Source organism: Thermobia domestica, chromosome 13 (genome assembly GCF_964235325.1).
Source record: "Thermobia domestica chromosome 13, izTheDome1.hap1.1, whole genome shotgun sequence".
NCBI classification, from domain to species: Eukaryota; Metazoa; Arthropoda; class Insecta; order Zygentoma; family Lepismatidae; genus Thermobia; species Thermobia domestica.
Window position 1 is genome coordinate 203,361,897 of NC_137466.1, and position 23,611 is coordinate 203,385,507.

Consider the following 23,611-nt stretch of genomic DNA (forward strand, 5'->3'; position numbering starts at 1 on the left):
AAGAAGTACAGTTTCAACTATAAAAAACGCCGATTAATACCAGACACATACGAGACATTGCCCTATGGGTATAAAAAAGCCAGAACAGAATAACAGCCATATTTTTCCCTAATCCCACCAACATCATCTCCCAAAGACGGGGCAAAGAATCAACGCAACACGGGACATGCTTCAACGATGCACGAGCGAAGACAAAAACTCAGATGACATCACCTTGCAGAAACCCGTGGAGAAAAAAAAAGGAATTCAGGTACGTCACATTTGCGTTTCTTTTCTCACCTCACTCTCTCTTGATCAGTTAGTTCGATGTTAATAATCTGTTTTTCTTCTTTCACAGAAAACAAAATAAATATTACCATGTATATTCATATGTTTTATTTTCTCTTTACAGAATTTGTACCCGTCACGGACACGTCTTCCTTTGAAGAAAAAAGAAATTCTGTATTCATTTTCACATGCTAAAAATAAATGTACAAAAACATGATTCTGTGTTTTTATTTCACATCCTAAAATCAAATTCTTTTTCCTGTACTGCGATTTCAATTTCTTTTTTCTGAATCAGTTTACCGGTAAAATAAATCAATGTTTTGCGGAAAAAAAATCAAACTAAATTTTTGTTTCAGAAAATTTTTAGTGTACGAAAAAAAAACTGATTCAGAAAATTTTTGTGTACGAAAAAAAAAATGTTTTCAGAAAAATTTTTTGTGTACGAAAACAAAATTCTGTTTCAGAAATTTTTTTGTGTGTACAAAACAAAAACTGTTTCAGAAAAATTTTTATGTACAAACAAAATTCTGTTTCAGAAAAATTTTTATGTACAAACAAAATTCTGTTTCAGAAAAATTTTGTGTGCAAAACAAAAATCAGTTTTCGTCACGAAACTGCTCCGACTAAATGAATCGATTCATTCTGATAGTGTTGGCAACACTGGAAAAATTTCGGTAAGTATCGCTCAGACCCTGAGTTACAGCGAACACAACTAGATTCGAACCAGCAACCTTACATGTCTGATTCATCTCTAAATACAGCCAACTAAACAATAAGATTATGTGTATACGTCAATGCTTTGCACTGAGTCAACAAGGTTTTCTTCAAGGTCAAAGTTGCACACGAAGTAAAAAAGATGACAACGCAGATCTTCTATCTTTCTATATGAAACATAAACCTAGTATAAACTGCTCGCACTGAAATGTGTAATGTAACATAATCTGCTCGTCTTCTTTTCATACGCGAAACTGTTCGCACTGAATGGAGTACGGCGGCTCAGCGCTTCAATCCACAACGAAGTAAGTTCATGTTTCCTCCTATCACTTTTTCATCATCGTTTCAAGGGGACGTTAAACTCAACATTTCTTAAACTAATACAAAAATCGAACTCGGGACCATGACATAGTAATCAACAAACTGAACTTCTCAATGGGCCATGGTGACTCAGCTCTTATTTCTGATGTGTGAGATCTCTGCTTCAATCCGCAAGCAAGTAAGTTTATGATGTTTTCTCATTTCATCGTTTCAAGTGGGACGTTAAATTTTTCTAACACTAGCACCAAGAATCAAACTCGGGACCATTGCATAGTAATCAACACACGTGTACGATGGCTCAGTGCTTGTCTCTACTGTATGAGGTCCCTGCTTCAATCCTCAGTCAAGTAAGTTCCTGTTTCGTCCTATCATTTCTCACCGTTTTCGCGGGACGTTAAACTCAACATTTCCAAGAATCAAACTCGGGACGATTCCAAGGTATCCATGTTCACTCCTAAAGCGGAACAAAATGCCCCCTAAAAGGGAACGAGGTGGACCACCCAAATTTTGTAGTAATATATATTAGGGTCCAGTACTATGATACCAAATGTTTAAATTTGGCAATTTCTAAAACTTAAGGGGCGGGCCAAGGTACCATTCCCGGGGGTGCACATATGTACTTATGTTTCATAATAGGGAATGGACTCCTATACATGGCCATATAACCATATAAGGTAATAGGATCTCATCCAAGGAAATGAATTAGGTCAAAAACCAAACACGTGGTACAACGTATTGCTTACGTTTATATTTTGGCAATTTTGTACCCCTAAAAGGGAACGAGGTAGACCACCGAAATTTATAGTGATCTATATTAGGGTTCTATACTATTATACCAAATGTTTAAATTGGGCAATTTCCAAAATTTAAGGGGTGGGCCAAGACACCCCTGCCAAATTTTTAAAGGGATGCACAAATGTACCTATGTCTTACAATAGGAAATAAACACCTGTATACACCCATATAACTATATAAGGTAATAGGACCTCATCCAAGGGAATAAAATGAGCCAAAAAAACCAAACATGTGGTTGTACTAAAAATTTGGCAATTTTGTACCCCTAAAAAGGGAACGAAGTGGACCACCCAAATTTATAGTAATACATACTATTGTACCAAAATGTTTAAATTGGGCAATTTCCAAAATTGAAGGGGTGGGCCAAGGTACACCTCCCAAAAATTTCAAGGGGTGCAGCAATATACCCATGTCTTATGAAAGGTAATGAATCCCTGTATATGCACATATAACCATATAGGGTAATAATACCTCATCAAAGGGGATAAATTAGGTCAAAAAAACCCCGAAATTTGAATTTTTGGCAATTTTTTACTCATGAAAGGGAACGACATAGACACCCAATACTGATAGAGGTACATACTATGGTCCTAGGCTACCATACCAAATTTTTAGATTTGGCAATTTCCAAAATTTAAGGGGTGGTCCTATGTACCCCTGCCAAAATCTAGAGGGGAGGTCCTAAGTACCCCTAGGTCATTGACACGGGCCAGGGACCATGGGTCCTGGGGGGTGGTCCTATGTACCCCTGCCAAATTTTAGGGGGTGGTCCTAGGTACCCCTAGGTCATTGACCCCGGCCAGGGACCATGGGTCCTGAGACAGGGACCCAGGGGCCAAAAAGTTAGGCAAAGTAACGCGATTACTACTACCTTCTTGCTAGTTCCTGGTTTCCACGTCGATAGCTAAATAAGAATATCATTCATATGGGGTAAAGCCCATTACGCTTAGTTTTGTAAGCAGTAACAAAGAGAATACATGCACCTACTGTATCTACAAACTTGTATAATGGTAGAAATAGGCTTGCAATCTAACGATAAATGATTAATACTGGTTACAGATTTCATACATAAAATAAAAATATTATTTTTTGTCAATAATGACTGCTTCTGTCGTACAGACTGAACAGATACTCGCGTCTTCTATTCATGATTAAGGGACTGTGAAGTAGGTGGAGACAACCGATTTCCTTCTATTTCACAGATAGCGTAGTTGAATCGGAAACACTGGTTTAAATCCTGAAGAGTGTAGTGACTGCGAGCATTAATACTGACATTCACATTGTTGTCACTATGTGATACAAGGACGTGAAGACTTAAAAGCTTCTAGGAGTAACAACAGAACAGTTATGGTTCTTGTTTCCTTCACGTGAGCGAGAACCAAAAAATAAGGCATTTGTGACTCATCGCATTCTCTCAAATGCAGAAATAAGAGCTATGACGTTTATTCCACCCAATTAATGTTCAGGTTTCTGTATAAGCTTAATGCTTCTGTTCACTTCTGATACCTGTCAAAATAAAGAGCTAATAAAAATAAATGAGATAACAAAGAGATAAAAAAAAGAGAATGAGATATATATGTATTTAAATTATTTCGTGGAATTCGATTATGGTAACCTGTCTTATTTCTAAAATCATTATAATCTTAAAATATAAGATTAGCCAATATTCGCTATTTTTTATTTTAACACATCACACAAAGTAACTCTATTCGAGATTATGAGGGTGTTTAACCACTTTTGACTCATTCTATTGAACTTAGTATTGACAGAAAGTAATTAAGGACATTCATATCTACTTATGTATGCTATGAGGCGCGTCTCTTAATTATCCATATAGCCCAAACACATCTGTTATAGACTTTAATAACTAGTTCAAAGTGAACATACATCTGGTGTTGGAAGGTTCAAGTATCAGCAATTCTCTCATTATGTCATTCAAATTATCGGAACGATTAACCAGCTGTCGACATATAGTAGCCAAAACGTTGTGAAATATTACAGTACGTTTGTTTTATCTTTTCACACTTCCCGCCAGTGCACTTGGTTTTCCTTTAAAGTATTTTCTTCTAGCACTCAAGTGAACGTTTTAATCCAATAGACGTCTTATTGCTTTTGTCGTGTACGTGACGTTAGTTGTCAGTCAGCTCATCAAATGAGGTCATTGCTGTTTGGCGGGTATTTGAAGTGCTCAGTTGCCACAGGCGAATAGGTGTGTTACTGTGATTTGTAAGTGGTGTCGCGTTTTGCTGTGTTTCCTAGCGTATTGTAACTGTCAACTTAACCGTGGCGTGGGAACAATGCGTTTGCAAACAGATCCACCCTATAGGCGGGAAGCGTCCCAAGATGAAACAAACGCACTCTAAAGCAATTCCATAGGAGATGGTCACACCAGTCATACAGACTTAACTTGTCTTCGCCTAACTTCTACATATTTGATCCAATGAAGGAAATCTTATTGGACAGAAGAGCCCTCTACCAACAGGAATAACGGGTAAAAGTCTCGGCTCATCTCGATAATAAGCGTATTTCATTACAATTCTTCGGAAGAGTTTAACTTGAAGATCTAGAATTATAACGAAATTTCAGGGACTGGTAAAGAAAAATCATGTGCTTCCAGAATACAGAAGCTTATAGTCAGGTGGCAAATATCTGCTGCCGTAGCAGAAGACTAAATAGAAAATAGAACATTAAACTTCAGTCCATACTCTACAGTTATCAAAATTCAATCAGTCACATCGGAACTGAAATAGTGATATATGGGTGTATGGTAATTATATTCTGTACTTACAACCAGTAGTGTGTAGTTTGGTATATGTTGGAATTATTCATCCTTTTCAGCACCGAAGCTATATGAGGCGTAGACCTACATTGGAAGGTGAAAACCGAACCAACATAATGTGTTCAAGTTTCAAATCTTTTCCATGGGAATAGAACACAGTACTCATCACGTTATCGAATAGACCAACAGGCAAGCCAATTTCAACTCTAGATTTCAATACTTGTTGAAAGAAATGAATTGCGAGGAAGTGAACAAAATCTAGCGACGAAGATAACAGCGTTTTTCGAAATCGTTTTAAATACTAAAATTTAATTCCAGACGCAATAAAAAGGGTAATTGGTAACTTCCTATTGCAAATAATCCAGCTTTCAATATTAAGTTTTGGTGGATAATTATGTGCCAACAAAATAAAACAAAAGAAACATATGGGACTAGGATAGGAATTGAAAATAGTATCCATCTTATCGTGCCGGTGCGATAACTAATTCACTGCTCAACTAGTCCTGGATCATAAATACACAAACTTTTAAATATCACTTTCACCGTAACAGTAAACCGCAGACCATAGTATGAGTCTCAACTCCGTTCCCCTACTTCGAAATTCTATTGCCCCCTCCTTTCTGATAAATCACAGTACATCCCGGTGGATAATGAACCAAAGACTTCAATGTATTTCACTTAAAACTGATTTTAAGAACGAGATTAAAAAGCATAATATGTTTGTAACCTCATCGTCAAAAGTGCCTTTACATCGCCGTGACGGGTATGTGACCGCGCAGTACTCTAAGGAAGGGATACTTGCATCAGGGGCGGATCCAGGACCGATTTCTGGGGGGCGGTGGGTTGTCATTCTGCTACTTTTAAGGGCTTCAAACTTTGGGATGGGTTTTATTTATATATATAAAATAAGAAAGTTTCCTCTTCTGAGGGGGAACGGTCCCTTCCTGGATCCGCCCCTGGCTTGCATAAGAATTTGTGATTAATTTTGAAGAGTTTTTGACTAAGGAAATAACGTAAGTATAGGGAGTAAAAACACAGATTTGAAGCATCAGTGCACTGTCATCTCTGAAAAGATTTCTATTCTCAGTTTTTCAATTTGTATGTTAAGTTAAACACCACATCTGTCACTGATTGCGTAGATCATCTTACTTTTTAAAATTGCCTCTGCCGCTTATTTGTCCCTTCATTAATCTCTAGACATGATGTAAATAGAAGGAAAAGAAAGAGATACATCTGTAAGATGTATGTAATTCACTAATAGACTATAGGGACCGACTGAGCTAATTACTGCTACTAGCGCTTTTAACTGTTTAGGACTTTACAACGACATGTGCGGAGGACACTTTTCTAAGTCCTAAATCTGTGCGTGAATTATTTAATTTTCCTCACTGTAATTTTTTGAGAATGGAAACTGATTACGCTGAACGTGAATATGTTTTGCTGTCATTAAACGTTTGGCCGTAATAAATGTAAAAAAGGTTCTTATTATTATAAAAAAAGATAAGTATTTATTCCGTGTATAGAACAATATAATACGGTAACTAAGCTACATCATAATCACTAATGCCCGCAGGACTTTTTCCAACTGGGAGGGGGGGGGGCAAAAGACCGTTATAGAGTTTTTCGTTTTATTCTCTATATATATTAAGTTAAAAGACATAACATTTATCATTGATAGCTTATATCGCCTTTCCTCGCTGTAGCCTATTAGTCAGAACATTCATCTCCAGACATGACGTCGAGAGAAGAGAAAGAAAGACATATGAACAGTGGAGTAACTAATTTTACTGCGCCCTGGATCGATCGATCATCGACTTACTCATACCCGCCCCTGCCCCAAGCATTTCAGCTGCTGCGTTATATATACGGTTCCATGTCAGAAGAGCCAAACAAAAGGACAAAGACAGAAAGGCCCGAGTCGAAACTGCCCCGGTCAAAAGGGCCCCAGGTCAAACGGGCACTGGTCGAAAGGGGCCCGCTACAAAAGGGCCCGAGTCAAATCGGTCCCACGTTAAAATGGCTCGGGTCAAAAGGTCTCCACAACAAAAAGACCCGAAACAAAACGCCTCTCGTAAAAAGTGACCGATTCAAAAGGTGCCTCGCTACAAAACGGCCCGAGTGAAAACGGCCCCAGGACAAAATGGTCTCCGCAACAAAAGGGCAGGAGTCAAAAGTATTCTAACTATGTATTCTGACGTAAGATACTGAACATTCATATACACCTTACGTTGACTATGAACAGGGGCGGATCCAGGACCGACTTCTGGGGGGGTTGTCATACTCCTACTTTTAAGGGTTCCAAACTTTGGGATGGGTTTTATTTATATATATATATATAATAAGAAATTTTCCTCTTCTGGGGGGCGATCGCCCCCCTGGATTCGCCCCTGCACAGAACGCACACAGCTCGCTGTATAGCTGCAAGAGACCCATGGGTAATTATAGTTGCCCTCTTGTTACAACGCGTCCAGTAAAGGCGCACCTATCAAGGTCAATTCCGGCAGTAGAACACGCAGTTGACTTTAGAAACCAAGTGCAGCATGCAACTAGTACCTCCTGTTTACTTTTCACGAATATTTTTCACCTTCATGCGCACAGGTCACGTATTGCGTAATTTAATTGACATGCTGTGTCAAGTATATATGCCCTAAAAAGAAATGAGTACTCAAAAGGCAAAAACATGTAACTATATTTCTTTTCCTTTTTCTATTAGCCAGTAGAAGTTTGTATGACTGTTTCAACATCCTTGTAGTTTGCTTAGGATTCACTTCCTCCTTTTAGTTGAGCTTTTGGTTATGAATACCACCGCGACAAGCCGTGGTTCTTATGATAGAGGCGTATTTTCGGAAATAATAAACGTAGACTCCGATGCTTTTGAAACGGACGATAAATGTAGTTTGTAGGAAGATTCTAGCATCAATTTATGTGACAAACATACCTCTTTCTATTTAAAAATATTGTTTGGTATACAATATGCGGCATTCAAGATGGCTGCCATGATGTACACTAAATCATTTAACGCAGTTTCTACACCAATGCCAAATTGTAACATTTCCTTTTCCTCCATCTGTGCGTCTCTTTGTTACTGCCCTATCATGATACATTTTTCTATTACATACATATGTTAAACATAGCACACTCTCTCAAACAGATGATGTGTCAAAAATGATTCACATTCTCATTTGTGGGAATATTCAAGCCTAAGCTGAAGTGTAAAATCATAACCTTTTACATTTAAAACAATATTGTGTGATATGCTTAGGCTTGAATACACGAATTCAAGATACTTTCCATGGTGACCACAATCCAAATCAATGCAGTTTTTGCAATACTACCAATTGTATGTAACATTTATTTTTCCTCCGTCCACGCATGTCCTTTATATTGTTCTGTCCCAATACTTTTCACGAACCCTGTATATAGATCCACATGTCTTCTCACAGTAAAATTAATCTAATCTTTTTCACAGAATATTTTTATACTATACTTTAATCGAGGGGTAAAAATGGAATTTTAGAACTAAGTGGAAAGTCAACAATAGATAAAGTTGGATTGGGCTATGTCACGAGAAAATCAACTTCGAAATACGAGAGTGCAAGCAAACTTTCATGGAGAACGACTTAAGCGATAGCGATTGTTGCAGAACAATCAACAAGCAAACAAAACTAATATCACCATTCAATTTTCCTATTTGTTACTAATAACCACAGATATTTTTCCTTCTTTTCACAAGCACTTCAACTTACTAAGGGGACACTATCCTCTTGTGCATGCCTCATCTCCACACTTGCTTTGATCTCAAGCTTTTTACCTGTGGAACCTATTTACCGGGCCCTTTTGACCCGGGCCATTTCTGACTTGTGCCTTTTTGATGCGGGGCCCTTTCAACCAGGGCCGTTGACTCATGGTCGTTCTTATTCGTACTCTTTGGTAGCGGGGCCCCTTTTGACCCAGGTCTGTTTGATGCAGTTCCCCTTCGACTCGGGCCCTTTTGACGCAGCGCCCTTATGACTCGGGCTCTTTCTTCGCGGAGTCATTTACCTGGGCCCTTTCGACGCGGGCCTGGTTTGACTCGTGCCATTTTGAAGCGGACCCTTTTGTCGTGGAACTCTTTGGACCCGGGTCCTTTTGATGAGGAGCGTTTTGATTTGGCCCTTTTGTTGCGGAGACCTTTTGATAAGGGCACTTTTGACGCGGGGCCGTTTGACTCGGGCCTTTTTTAGTTGGCCCCCTCTTGACCGGGGCCCGTTTGACGCAATTCCCTTTTGACTAGGATCCATTTGTCGCGGAACAATTTTGACCCGGGCCCTTTTGATGAGTCAAGCGGTGTAAAGTAAAACATTTTTAAAAAATTGATATTTGCATGAGATACCGTTATCACTGCAATCGACAACTGGTACTTCAGTACAAAGAGAACGTTACACAAACGTGCAGTCTTAAGATACTTTTTAACATGTATATGAATTGTCCAATTCAAAATTGATTATACTGAATCTAATTGTCTCTTTCTCAAACCAAAGGCCGTGGGGGGGCTCTCATAATTTGTAAATGAGAGATACTGGCGACTCATTTTTTGATTGTCGAGTGCATCTGATTTTGAAATTTTGCACCCTGGGTTAGTACATGTTTTTATATTTGATGAATAATATTTACTATGTTATTTCGTTGGTTGGATCAGGGCATAATGTCCCTTTCAACATCTATTCAATATGAGACATGCACCTCTGCTTAACATGGAATTAGAACCACATGAGCTCACCGGGAGTGGAACCCGGGTCTCCCGTCTTGAAGTTGTGTACGCGCTTGATGACAAAGGAATACTGATATGCAGATACGTATCAATTCAATGGAACACCTGAAAAAATGTAACTTACTAGATACTATAGGGCTACACTACTTTTCGCCCTTAGAACAGCTCTGATGTGACTTAATGGAGTCATAGATGAGGTGATTAGCAAGAGTGGAATACTGCATCATTCTGCGTGTAGTTCTCTCTATGTCGGACGGTATTAGTCCATTATTCGGCGGGCCAGGGGTATTGTTCAATTTCATCTACATGTTCCTCAAATCACGACACAACAGCTTCAGCTGTATGAATGGGCGCATTATCATCCTGGAATATGGCATAATTGACCGGAAACACCATCCCGCGCATAGGATACAAACGGTCCCCCAAAATCGGATCATAATCACAGCAAGGGCGAGACCGGTAAGGGTCAACATAGAACCCCATAAAAGCCAAGATATTGCCTCCCACATGGTCACAAAGTGTCCACCACTTTTCATGGTTGGGTGGAGACACTGCATATTATACACTTCTCTGATGTCTGACCACATAAACACGATCGTGATTTGAAATATAATGAACGAAGACTCATCCAACCATATCACACGTTTCCAGACATCAGCAGTCAATGCTGCATATTCGCGTCAACATAGGCGTGTGCTAAAGCTTTATGGTCCCTTATCAATAGTTTCAGTTGTGCAACAAACACATTATGTCCCTATCATGCAATTCGGGGCGGAATGATTTCGACATAGGCTGTGAGAACTGGTGCTCACAGCCTTGGGTCACTTTCATCACAGTCGAACGACAGTTCTAAGTGACAATCAGCTTTAATGTTCGTCAGTGCCTGTAACAGGGGGCTTCATTCCAACCTTTGTTCTTTTTCGCTAACGTGTTTTTGCCGTGAGTTTTGTTGGCAGTAATAATCGTAGGCACTGATCCTCACAATACACTCAACACATATAGCACTTTCGTTGCACCAACAATTTGGCCTCATTGGAAACAAGAGGCTAACTATTTTACACTATCACTGTCTGTTCAGATCGCAGCACACTGCTATTCTATTGCTCTTCATAAAAGTTTCCCCTAACACATCACCAGCATCTTGAAGCCTCTTCTATCAGTAAACAGAAAACAGTCTTGCATTTATTTGTTGAAGTTTCAGTTCTTTTTCTAGCACTAAAATTATATCAGACGTGAACTGATAGTTCTTGAATCCGAACAACCAGGAATCTGACCAAGAACTCCTAGCGGTGCAACAAAAGTGCGTTCGCTATCTACTACTCCAGCTCGTGAGCTGAAGATCTTTTTCAATTTAATGTTGTATAATTATCCATCAAGGCTAAAAGAGACGGTGGATGATAGTGGAATGACAAAACGGGAGATTACCGAGAAAAGCCATAAGCATGATGTTTGTCCACTGCAAAGTCCATTTGGCTGGGCTGGATCAAGCCAAATACCCCATGCGCCACAGGTGAGAGATCTACTACTGAACCACTCATTCCCCGAAACAAGTTATTGTATATGATATTACAGATTCACATTTTAACATTACAGTCGCAAAGAAACTTTCACAAAATCAATTTAAACCAAAAATACCCACAAGGACTCATGTGGATTTTGTTTTTCAAAGCCTGATGAATACTATGTTTTTTAAAAACAAAATTCGTTTCAAATTAATTAAGTAGTAGTTATATTTCTTCATTAAGTTGCTTAAACGAGTGGATTGTTTCCGTGAACTAGCTGGAAACATGCAAAGCCCGATCCCTAACAAATAACACGAAGACTTAGGACTCCTGTCAGAGAACATGCGTTATTTACACTAAATTTTGTTTAAAATACATAAGTTTATCTAACCTAATTTGTAAGCATTAGTTCTATCTGTACTTGTTTTTGCACACTTTTTTTAAATCAACTTTTTGCATTTCACGTAACCTCCATTAGTACCAAGCTAAAGCAACAATTCTCTCACTTCTTGACAGTACTGTCATATAACCATTATAGGTACCGGTATTATGTTCCATGTACTCTTTCAGTACTAGGTCATATTTGAAGATAAATAACGCTCAGAGAGAAACAGAACGTCTTCTGTCTTAGGGAATGACTTTTGATTGCTGAAATTCTTCGGTTCCCCTTACCTTACAGGTATGACATATGAGTAAATTATATATAAGGAGTGTTCAAAAAGAAATGAGCTGAAGGCTGTAATGTTCACACCGGTGATAGAATGATAATATTATTGTGTGTGTAACAAATAGGTGTTTCGACAAGAGAGCGGAAGTTCACAACCTGCGGCTAGAATCACGTGTACAAGCCACGCAGCGACGGAAATACGCTAGTTGACTCCCGGGGCAAGAACTCGTTTTAGATCCTCCCTGACCAATCAAACCAAACCACTGTCCCAAATATTTGCCCAATTTTGCGACTTTCCAATCCGGCGCCCGAGCCATATAAATAGTATATTACTTCTAATTTCCATATGCTAATTTGCAACACTCCAGCAGTACGATTGCTTCTAGACTAGGGATTCCTGGCAGAACCGGTTTTCGGGTCTGAACAGATCCGGTTCCGGAACCGGTTTTTCGGTTCCAAGTGGAACCGGTTTTTCGGATCCAGGTCCGGAACCGGTTCTTTAAATCCAGGTCGGAACCGGTTCTGAAAATCAGATCTTCAAGAACCGGTTCCTCGCAGAACCGAAAATTTGTGACCATCCCTACGCTAAACCCGAGCTGCTGGCAGGCTGTGAACAGTGTGCTAGATGAAATGATGGAATCGACAGGCAGGCGCCTTTGTGATGGACAAACACCGTGTGCGTGGTTTCCTTGGGGTTCTCCCGTTTCCTCCCACTTTCTTCATTTTACCATTACATTCATTACTCATCATCACCGTCTCCTTTAGCCTAACCGGCATAACCGTGGGACGTAAAACTCAAAGATTTCATTTTTTTGACAGGCAGGCGCCCAGGCGGCGGCCGCTTGTTATATTTGGCTACATAAACTGGGTAACTGGCAAACTCATTGGCTAAATAGGCAAACTGGCCAACTCATTTGGCTAAACATCCACTGGTGGACCAACATTTTTTTGTGGGGGCACAAGCGGGTCTGGACGGGGAGGGCACAAGCGCATGGTCCTCTTTGCAGTGTTTTGAAGGTGAACTCTGTGCCTCCTTTGGGGGTTTTACGGGTCTTTGGGGGCTTTCGGATCAAGGTCTGGAACCGGGTTTTCAGATCCAGATCTGAAACCCGTTCCCAAGATCCGGTTCTGGAACCGGGTTTTTGGATCCAGGTCTGGAACCGGTTCCTAAGATCCGGTTCTGGAACCGGGTTTTCGGATCCAGGTCTGGAACCGGTTCCTAAGATCCGGTTCTAGAACCAGGTTTTCGGATCCATGTCCGGAACCGGTTCTGAAAACCGGATCTCCGAGAACCGGTTCTGAAAACCGGGTCTCCGAGAACCGGTTCCTCGCGGAACCGGAACTTTGTGGCCATCCCTATTCTAGACAATATGAGTCATTTTGCCCAGAAAATGCATTTGCAGCAATAATAATTGTGCTCCCAATTCAAACTTGCAGTTATAAAATGCAACTTCTCAAGGTACTAACAATACAGTTTAATCAAACGCAGGGTATATATGTAATTACTTTTTATATGCCTTCTTCACTGGTCAAATGGCTCACATGCACACCTTTAGTGCACATGTTCCTCGGTTCGACTTGCGATAGAAGTACATTCAATGAGTTGAGTTGATTTTCTGCTTAACTCACGTGCAGCAGCGAGGCTACATGAGACGTTGACATATTGATTAACGTGGAATCCAAACCACATGAGCTCCCGCCTGAAATCGAATCCTAATCTTCCAGGAAGTACATTGAAATATAAACGCATTACGTTGGTTCAAATTCCACCTTAAATTGAAGGTCTGAATCTCATATAGTTTCAGTAATGGGTTTGTGTATAGCCCGTTCCCCCCAGTTCTTTGTCACCGGAACTGGTAGAGTCACTACTACTACTACACTACTACTATTATTATTATTATTATTATTATTATTATTATTATTATTATTATTATCACTACTACTATTATTACTACTACTACTACTACTACCGGTAATAGTAGTACTACTTCTACTACTTCTATTGTACTTATATAGAGAACAGAACCCAACCAACCCCTGCGGAACTTCTAACCCGTTCCTACTACTAGTACTACTACTACTATTGCTATTAAATACTACTACTACTACTACTACCGCTACTACTACTACTACTATTACTACTACCGCTACTACTACTACTTATACTAAAGCTTCCTTATCACAAGATTTACATCTTACATCTTTATAACATGCGATTCCGATTCATTATGAACTAATATGAATCGTTAGAATCACTATGATTCGTTAAAAATCACTCGGGCTATACTCAATCCCAGTACTGAAAGGGACACTAAAGTATAATTCAACTAAAGGAAGATTTTAGATTGGTTCACCTATTCTTAATCTGTACGTGAAGGTGTAACAGGACTCATTTTGTAGTTCCACAGCTTCTTTTGGTTAAATTTACACTTATCTTTCACGCTGCTCTTATACAAACATGTTAAGTATTGCTAAATTTATGTATATATAACGAAAAAAGTTCAGTCAGCCATATATAGGCCTACGTGTATCTTTCCTACTCAATTACTTCGTTAAACACACAGAACCTAAATCCAACAAAATTTTAATTTTAGATAAAAGTTAGTAAAACTATTATTTGTGAATATTGATATTCGAACACTGAAACTTTTAACTATTTACCCTATAATGTTATAATGTAACAAACCTATTTTCTGGAAAATACTAAAACATGTAGCAGCACTTCTTTCCAATCGGTAATGACACAGCCGCAAGTCATCCATACTGCTTTAAAGAATGTCACATACATAATACAACAAGCAACATATTATAAAATAAGCGGATATTTAATTATAAATATGAAATCAATTGTAAACACATTGAGACAAGACGGCTCAAGATATACTTCTCACCAAAAGATCTATCTTGGAATCGGTTCTTATCAGAAAAAGATGGACACATTCTTAAACAAGTGAGTATTAGCATGCGAGACGGAGCGATACTATCGACATCGCTCTCGCTCTCGCAGTGAAAGTTATGAACTAAAACAGTGTACTTCCGGATTCCCTTTGACTGTCATGGGCCTGGTCGAAACTGCATATAAAGACAGAGTTACAAACAAAAACTTCGAACCGTTGTAGATACAACAACGCTAACATGTGTTAACGCTGTTGCCAAATTTACGCGTTGCCAGGTATGCACTATTAAAGAACCTAGCTTATCAAATTTTCTTTTCCATATTTGGGAAAATAAATATACTCACATACTTGGTTTATTGGTACGTAAGAAACTAACGAACTTATAATTTGTGAAGATATAGTTTTGTACTTTCAAGTGCAAATATTTTGATTGCTTTTCATATAAATGAAAAAGGCACATAACAACCGGAGAAAAAAAATACTGCACTACACATGGTGCCGCGTTTACTGCGCGCTCTATTAAACCATTCAGACTTGAGTTTTTGGACAAAACTAGGATATATTCTTGGGTATTTTTGTGTGCTCTACAACATTTGCTTCATTACTTTTTTTGATAACACGGACGGAAAAGAGCGAAAATCGAGTTGTATTGAAATTATGTATCGAAAAACTTTCGCAGTTGTAATTTTTATATACTTTGTTTACATAGATTTCCAATTAAAGGTTTAAATGTTGTTTTCAGTGAATAGTCTGGAGTGTCTGCGATAACCTCGCGCAAACCGCACATCAATATCTCTCTTGTGTCCGATGTTATGGCCTTCAAAAGGAACCTAAGTAAAAAAAAAAAATTCAATGGCGGCCATTTTCCAAGATGGCGGCATGTTGCCCAGGTGGGATTTTTTGGGATTTTGAGTATGTTAATCAGGGGTATCCAAAGAACACATCCACCAATTTTCAGCTTGTTATACTATTTTTCCGCACTTCGAACTAATTTTCCTATACTATACATATAACAGTAGGTATCAAAAACAATATACAATTCGATCTTGTGTTCCGCTTTAAGCATTTTTTAAAATACCGATCTTACTACTCATAATCGGGGTCTCTGTTACTATCACAGCTTGTTGAAGCAACTTCATCCTCACTGTCAGAAGTATCGTCATTTTCCGGAGGAAGAATGTCAGGTGACATAAGCCCTTCATACCACTTAACTTCGTATTTTTCTGTTAGTTCCATCCATGACAGGTTGGGTTAATGTCTTCGAGAGGATTGCAGAGGTTCAGGGCCGTGCCATGGGGGAGGGAGGGGACGAAAAATTCGGGAAAAAAAGAAAAAACAGATAGGAAAAATTGCTTGGAATATATGTATGGGGGCGCCGTAGTATACTCTTGCCCTGGGCGCTGATTTTCCACGGCACGGTCCTGCAGAGGTTTGAACGTTTCCATATCCAGGATACGGCATTGCTCCTCTTTATTGTTTGTTCCAAAGCAGCTTTTGACGGAGGAAGGAGACTAGGATCAACAGGGTGTAACTTTTGACAACGGTTTACTTCTTAACACTGGAGACGTTTTCTTTTTTAAAAAAATATAGTATCTCACTTCTGACACGGAGGTGTACGAGGTGGACAAACATCGTGTGCGTGGATTTTCTCGGGGTTCTCCCATTTCCTCCCACTTTGTTCACTCCACCATTTCATTCATTACTCATCATCATCGTCTCCTTTAGCCTAATCCCGGCATAATCCTGGGACGTAAACCGTAAAGGTTTAATTTTAATTTCATTTTCATTTTTACGGAGATGTACGAAGGATGGCCATACATACAACATATACATGTCTCAATACCAAAACGGATTCTCTCAATTTAGCAAAAAAATTCTTAGGTGAGGCATGCTTTTCGAGAGAATTTTAAATGGTTTGATTTTTCCTTGTCTGCTAAAAGCAGCAATGTAAATGTGTAATCTGAAACAGTGAAGGCATGAAAGCCTGACAGGCTGTCTGCTATTTCACTTCTTGTCTCTTTGGCTATGTTTGTGGCGTTCATATATCTTCTAGAGTTGTTTGAAGATAAACCACATTCAAGCCATAATTGTGCATTATTATTATTATTATTATTATTATTATTATTATTATTATTATTATTATTATTATTATTATTATTATTATTATTATTATTATTATTATTATTTTGGTGATAGATCATTAATACTAAAATATTGTATTGGAATTGTTTGCTCGGACAAAAACATTTCTTTCTTCGCTATAATGAGTCGTGTGAAAAATATGCCAAATGATCCTCGTATCACTATCCACAGTTTCTGGAATTCGAAATAGGGACTTTTGAAATTTAGCTTTTTCGCAATTTTGGACAGCTCTAGCTCTGAAACTATGAACTTTTACCCATAGTTCCATATGAATTTTTTTTGCTTATGTTGATGTGAGGAATCACCTCTTACAGTTTGTGGGTGTAGTTCATTAACACCCTGTATATGTTTATTAATACCGTAAAATTTTTTAGGTATGTATCTAGATGGTAAATTTTAATGGCAAGAACATGTAGACAAAGTAAGCCGAAAAATTAGCCCAGAGTACGTACATATCGTAATATGAATTCTAGTCCTAATACTGAATCTACAATCAATTTATGTTCGTTACTATGCCATATTCTATTCACATATTAAATATGGGATTGCCTTCTAAGGGTCTTTGCCACAACTTCAGAATATATCTAAACAACAAAACTCCGTCGTAAGAATCATTACAAAATCATCGAAACGCACTGGCTGTAAGAAATTATTTGAATCATGGAATACGATATAGATATTAATGAAAGAGTAAACAACCGATTTTTTTAACACGCCATATCCTCTATAGATAATAACGTACGTGATTTCAATAACGTACAAAGAGAGGAAAAGTGACTAACTGGACCGAGTCTCGAACCCAGGACCTCCGACATACCGTGCCGATGCGTTAACCACTATGCCATCTAGTCCGCCTCCTAGAACAGCCATTCACTCTCTCATTCTCGAAGTCGGTGCTCTTCACTTGGATCACGTACGTTATTGAATTGAAGTTCTTTGTGTGTTCATGATTTTTGAAGTCTGATAAAAGATTGAGTTTGATTCCTAAACAAAATGGTCAAATTATCGTACTTGGTGCATTACAGTGTTTTCTTAGTATGTTTGTTGTCAGTATCTTTAAACAAAGGAACTCAGATATCAAATTATGGGTACTAATATGGCGGGTAATTGAATGATTCATAGTTATTTTGTTTCCTTCCAGATTTCTTCATCTGATGAAGTATTAACTGAAAGTGCTTACAGTTTAATTCCATTATTTTTATTTTTATTATTATTATTATTATTATTATTATTATTATTATTATTATTATTATTATTATTATTATTATTATTATTATTATTATTATTATTTTAAGTTTAACGTCCTCGGTACATAAACTGAGAAGAAAGAAAGAAGATGATGAGACGGATTATAAATGTGGAATGACTAATGTAGGAGAAAACGAGAGAATTACGAGAAAACAAATCCACGCACAGGATACTTGTCCACCACAAAATCCATATGGTAGGATGATGAATCGAACCAGGGACTTTACATGCCAGAGGTGAGCACTCTGCCACTGAGTCACCACGGCCTCTTATGTTTTTTTTTTTTTTTTTTCGTGATTACATAATTCGTTTCTCATTGTGTCGTTTTCTCTGTAAGTCATAATTCTAGACATAAAAATAAATGTTGTTTCTGTCACGTAATTTTCATACCGTTTAGTAAATTTTGGTCATGGAAAATTTAAAACATGAGGATTTTTAAAAAAGAGGTCTTGATCTGGATTCTATTCTAGTATACGGTAGTTAAGAATGAGTATTTCTGTCTCTATTTTATTGTAATTTTGTAACGAAACATTAATAATGATTTATCAATACTATTGTTGTGACAATCATAGTGAATGCAAAGTACAATATATAGTTAGGACTCTTAATTATGTTTAATGAGTGAGAATATTGTACAGGTAATTGAAACGTGATGTAACTCAATTGTCGAGTCCATAGGATACTTAAAAAAAAAAAAAAAAAAAAAAAGTGTAAAGGGCTCGGAGCGAAATTAAAGTTCAAACTGTGAAGAAATTTCAAATTTTTTGATCAAAATACGGCACAAATAATTTATAATCTGACAGAACATATGAATAAATAAATAAATAAATAAATAAATAAATAAATAAAATAACTTCAACAAAAAAGCAAACAAACGAAGACTCAACTACTAAAGAGTGAAAGATTTACCTCAATATCAATTGCTTATATACATTTTATGCGAATCATTAATTTTAGTCCAAAATTGTGGATGTCATTTATAGTATCTCCCTCGACGACTCCGGAGTTAACCTAACCTTATCTAACTGAAATTACTACGAAATGAGCCAAAGTTACAACCAAATGATTTGGACCAGCAACTAAATAATACTCAAAATTATTTATTGACGATATATTTATAGTGATTATTTTACTTCTCTCACATTGTGAAACTACTATTTCGGTAAATTAAAATGAAATAATTAATCTTGGTTAAATTAAAGATAAATGGAGATGTATTGATATATATTTTATTGAGTTCTATGCTATTTTGAATACTGATTATAGTTCATCAAATATAATCATAATCAAATATAATCATAATGATATATATAATATAATCATAAATATAATATAATATAATCATAATCATAATCAAATATTAGTGTTTTCGTGTGTCTTTTATGGATTATTATAAAGCAATTGACGGGGTTAGCGGAACAGTGGTCTAACCCACATTTTTAAAAATGGAGAAAAATCAAGTTAAACTTAAACACATGTGGTTTTTTGTGCAATATAACAAAAGCAAGCACAAGTGGATGAATGTGTCATACATTGTACATACATATATTCTACAAAAAAAACCACATGTGTTTTAAGTTTAACCACACACACACACAAAAAAAAAAAAAAATTAGAGATCTTTCGTAAATTTTGTGACCCCTGATCCAAAAACTAAATTTTGACCAAGATCGCAGTCTTTAGTTAGTTTTTTTTTTCTATCATTCCTAAAATTTTTGTTTTGATACTTTGTCTTGTTTTTACTTTCTGTTTTCCTGGCTTTCTAGGAAACGAGCTTGGCTGTGTTTCCTTTCGGATTAAAAAAAAAAAAAAAAAAAAAAAAAAAAAAAAAACATTGACAGTAAAAAATATAAAATTTAGTATACATGACACTAGTTTAGATTACACTATGGTGGATTTCCAAACTGCGCGAGTGTATCACTGAAACTGGTCGTAGTAGTTTTTTAAACTTCCAATTATAATAAGAATGAAGAAACTTATTCTTCGGACGCTGAAAATATATATAAAAATTATTATTATTATTATTTTTACCGTTTTTACTACATAAAGATTAATGTTATTTATGTATTTATTTAATCTCTTGTGAGGTATAATCATATAGTTGCAGACGTTAAATCTATGTCATCTGTGTCACTGATAACTGAAATTAATAATTATGTACAAATAAATGTTCCTATTGACGATGACCTTATGATACGTATAATAATATTGTCCATTTATATATTAAAATGCTACTTTTATATGTTTGTCTCCAAAGGAAAGTTTATATGTTTGTCTCCAATCCTTTCCACAATGAGATCTCGAAAACCACAAGTGCCGTTTTCACTGGTCGATTCCAAATTTTGGGTAGATTGTTCACTTGTAACTGAATATTTAAAATAAAAAGGCCGTTATTTCTTTATTACATATTTTAGGGTACACTAGAAATGAAAGTTTTAAAAAGCATCATATTCTACGAGTTATACATTTCAACACCACACAGTTGTACACAGGAGTTGTATATCTCTCAGGCGTTTGTTTTATGGCCAGATGATAATGAAAAACTAAGGATAACCATTCCTCTAGGCTAAGATGAATCTTTGTTGTTAGGGGTGTTTTGCCCAATGAACATCATATATCACTGACAGTATAATTAATGTGTATGCAATGTATTTACTTATTACATATTGCATGCAAGAAGAAAGAAAACATTAATCGTATATGAATTAGAAACTCCAACCGGAAGTAGGGTCGAATCTTGCAAATGGTGCAAGATGTTGAAAAAAAATAATCGAAAAAAATCTCCCCTTTATGGTACCGCTCGCTGATTTTCATCAAAACGTTTTTCAATTGTGCCTGTAAAGGGACATGTATATACAGATGTTGTGAGGAATGACAAGGAGATTCATGCTGATATTTGAATGATGCACTGTGTAGAGAGCGCAGATTCAGCTAGTAATAACAAAAATGTAATTTCGTAATATTTGTTTCGAAAATAAATAGCTATATATATTTTAAAATAAATCATCACTTTGACACTGCCAAAAGTAAGTATTTAAGTGCTGGAAATAATAATTGTAGTAATTGTATGCTTATAATTGTATCAATCAAGTTGTGAAAATAACTAAGTAATAACTTGTAATTAATAGATCTTCCTTCATTCTTGCAATTGGAACAATGTATGACATCTTCAAGAAATTTCCGTAATGATGGTTTGATTGTGTATTTTATCTGCGTTATGTATCTTCATGTTTAGTTGATTATAAAATATATATGTATAAAAAAAAAACTTGTGTACGTTATTCTGTATTTAATTGTATTATTTTAAAAACTAAAACAAGTATGAAAAGAGTAAAAGTTCAAAAAATCCATGCACACGATTCACATGTCGCCATTTTCCATTTTCCCTAAGATTAATGTTCAAATCGCAAGTGGTAGTAGATGTCTACAACTTCCGGTTGCAGTAAGAGGCATAAAGTTGATAATAAAACATATTCTTGCGCTCATGAGTCCATATCAAGAACTGCTTCTCCCTATCTATTACTGCTTGTCCTTTATAGTGATCAACGTTCAGCTCGAAAATGGTTAATTTCTTCCACTTCCGGTTTGAATGAATTAAAAGTGGTGACAGGATCTATTGTTGAAATGTTGAATCGTTTAAAAAAAAACTGCTCTAGCTCTCACTTACGGTTTTTGCTCTATGAAAATTAATGTTAAAACTGGGAGTACTAGCAAATTTTCACTACTTCCAGTTGTACTTGAGATAGGGTTGCCATATTTCAAAAATAAAAATCTGGGATGCTACTAAATTACGAGAATCTTTGAAATGCTTAAAATGTAAAGAAGTGTTACATACTAATTTACTTTCTTCCATCAGACAGAGTTGTTTAATTATTACGTAATCACATTTCTGGTCATTTTAGTAGACCTTTTCCTCTCTAGTTAAGCAAACATAAGCAAATGATGTATACCTTCCCCTTGGTAAATCCCTGGTAAGCAAAATTGTTTATTTTTAATTTATCAGGATCTGTTATGTTTCGTGACTTTCAAAGTCTGCTCTAGGCTAAAACAATATATGTGAATGATCAGTGGATAAATATCAAAGATATCGATCAGGGATTATTGATTAAAATATTTCAGAAGGAAGATGCAGATTGAAATAGGGTACTAAATATAACGATAAGATTTAACAGTAAAATATTTTGTTCCTATCAGGGGCGGATGCAGGACCGACTTCTGGGGGGGGGCGGTAGGTTGTCATACTGCTACTTAGAGCTACTTTTAAGAGCTTCAAACTCTGGGATGGGTTTTATTTATATATATATAAAATAAGAAAGTTTCCTCTTCTGGGGGGAATCGCTCCGATCGCCCCCCCTGGATCCACCAATGGTTCCTGGCCTAATGAAACGAGTGCGTTGCTCAATGTCAATGTAGCTAAATCGTGAACTTAATTAAATCCATCTTTTATGTGTTAAAGTTTATTTTTCAAGTTTTTAAGTTGCCATACTCAAAATGTACCTAATCCTGTGAAAAACCGAACTATAATATTCCCTTCCTTGAAGGGCGTCTATCAGGAGGAGCAAGGTGGGGCGTTCGCTCCTCCTAAGAGATTGTACTTGGGAATATCGAAAGCCCAATAGAATTTTTACAATAGTTATAGCAAAATTTGAAACTAAATTTGAAACCTCACTTATAGTTGCTCTCCCCTTGGAAACCACAACATGGGCGCCCTTGCCATCGTTACTTCTTCGCAGAAAATTCGGGACATTTAAGCTTTCCGAGAAATACTTTTGGGAGGCCGGGACGCAGATCTCAATTCCGTGACGGTCCCGGATTTTCCGGGTCGATTGGCAACCCTAACTTGAGAGAAAATAGGGAGGAAATGGAATATATTCTTAAGGTACTTAATCAATTGTAGAAAACTACTTCTCGCTATCTGTTACCGTTCTCACTCTATAACGATCAACGTTAAAATGGAAAGTGGTTCATTTCTACCACTTATAGTTTGAATAGAGGATTAAAAGTGTGGAACCTATTACAGGGACGCTGAAGTGATTCCAGAAAACAGCTTGTCATTATCTTGTACCGGTTTTGCTTTGGCGATCAACGTTGAAACCGGAAATCCTTACATTTTTTTACCACTTCTACTTTCAGTAAAGGGTTAAGGGAGTAGATGAAACCTAATGTTGGGACGCTGAATCGATTCCAGAAATTTGCCTTTTCTTACCGATTTTGCTCTGACAATCAACCGGAAATAGTCTTTTTTTTTTAAAATACAATTTTCGCTTTGAGTAGAGGGTTAATGGAGCAGTTGGAATCTTACGTTGAAACGCTGAATCGATTCCATAAATCCACTTGTCACTATCTCTTGCCATTTTTGCTCTGGAGATTTATTTTGACAGCGGAAAGTAGTAATTTTCTGAGTGAAGATGTGTTTCTTTTTCAGACACTGAATCGATTTTTAAAAATTACTTGACATTATCTCTTACCTTTTCCGTTCTATGGCAACGTTGAAACCTAAAATGGTCAATTGCAACCACTTTCGGTTTG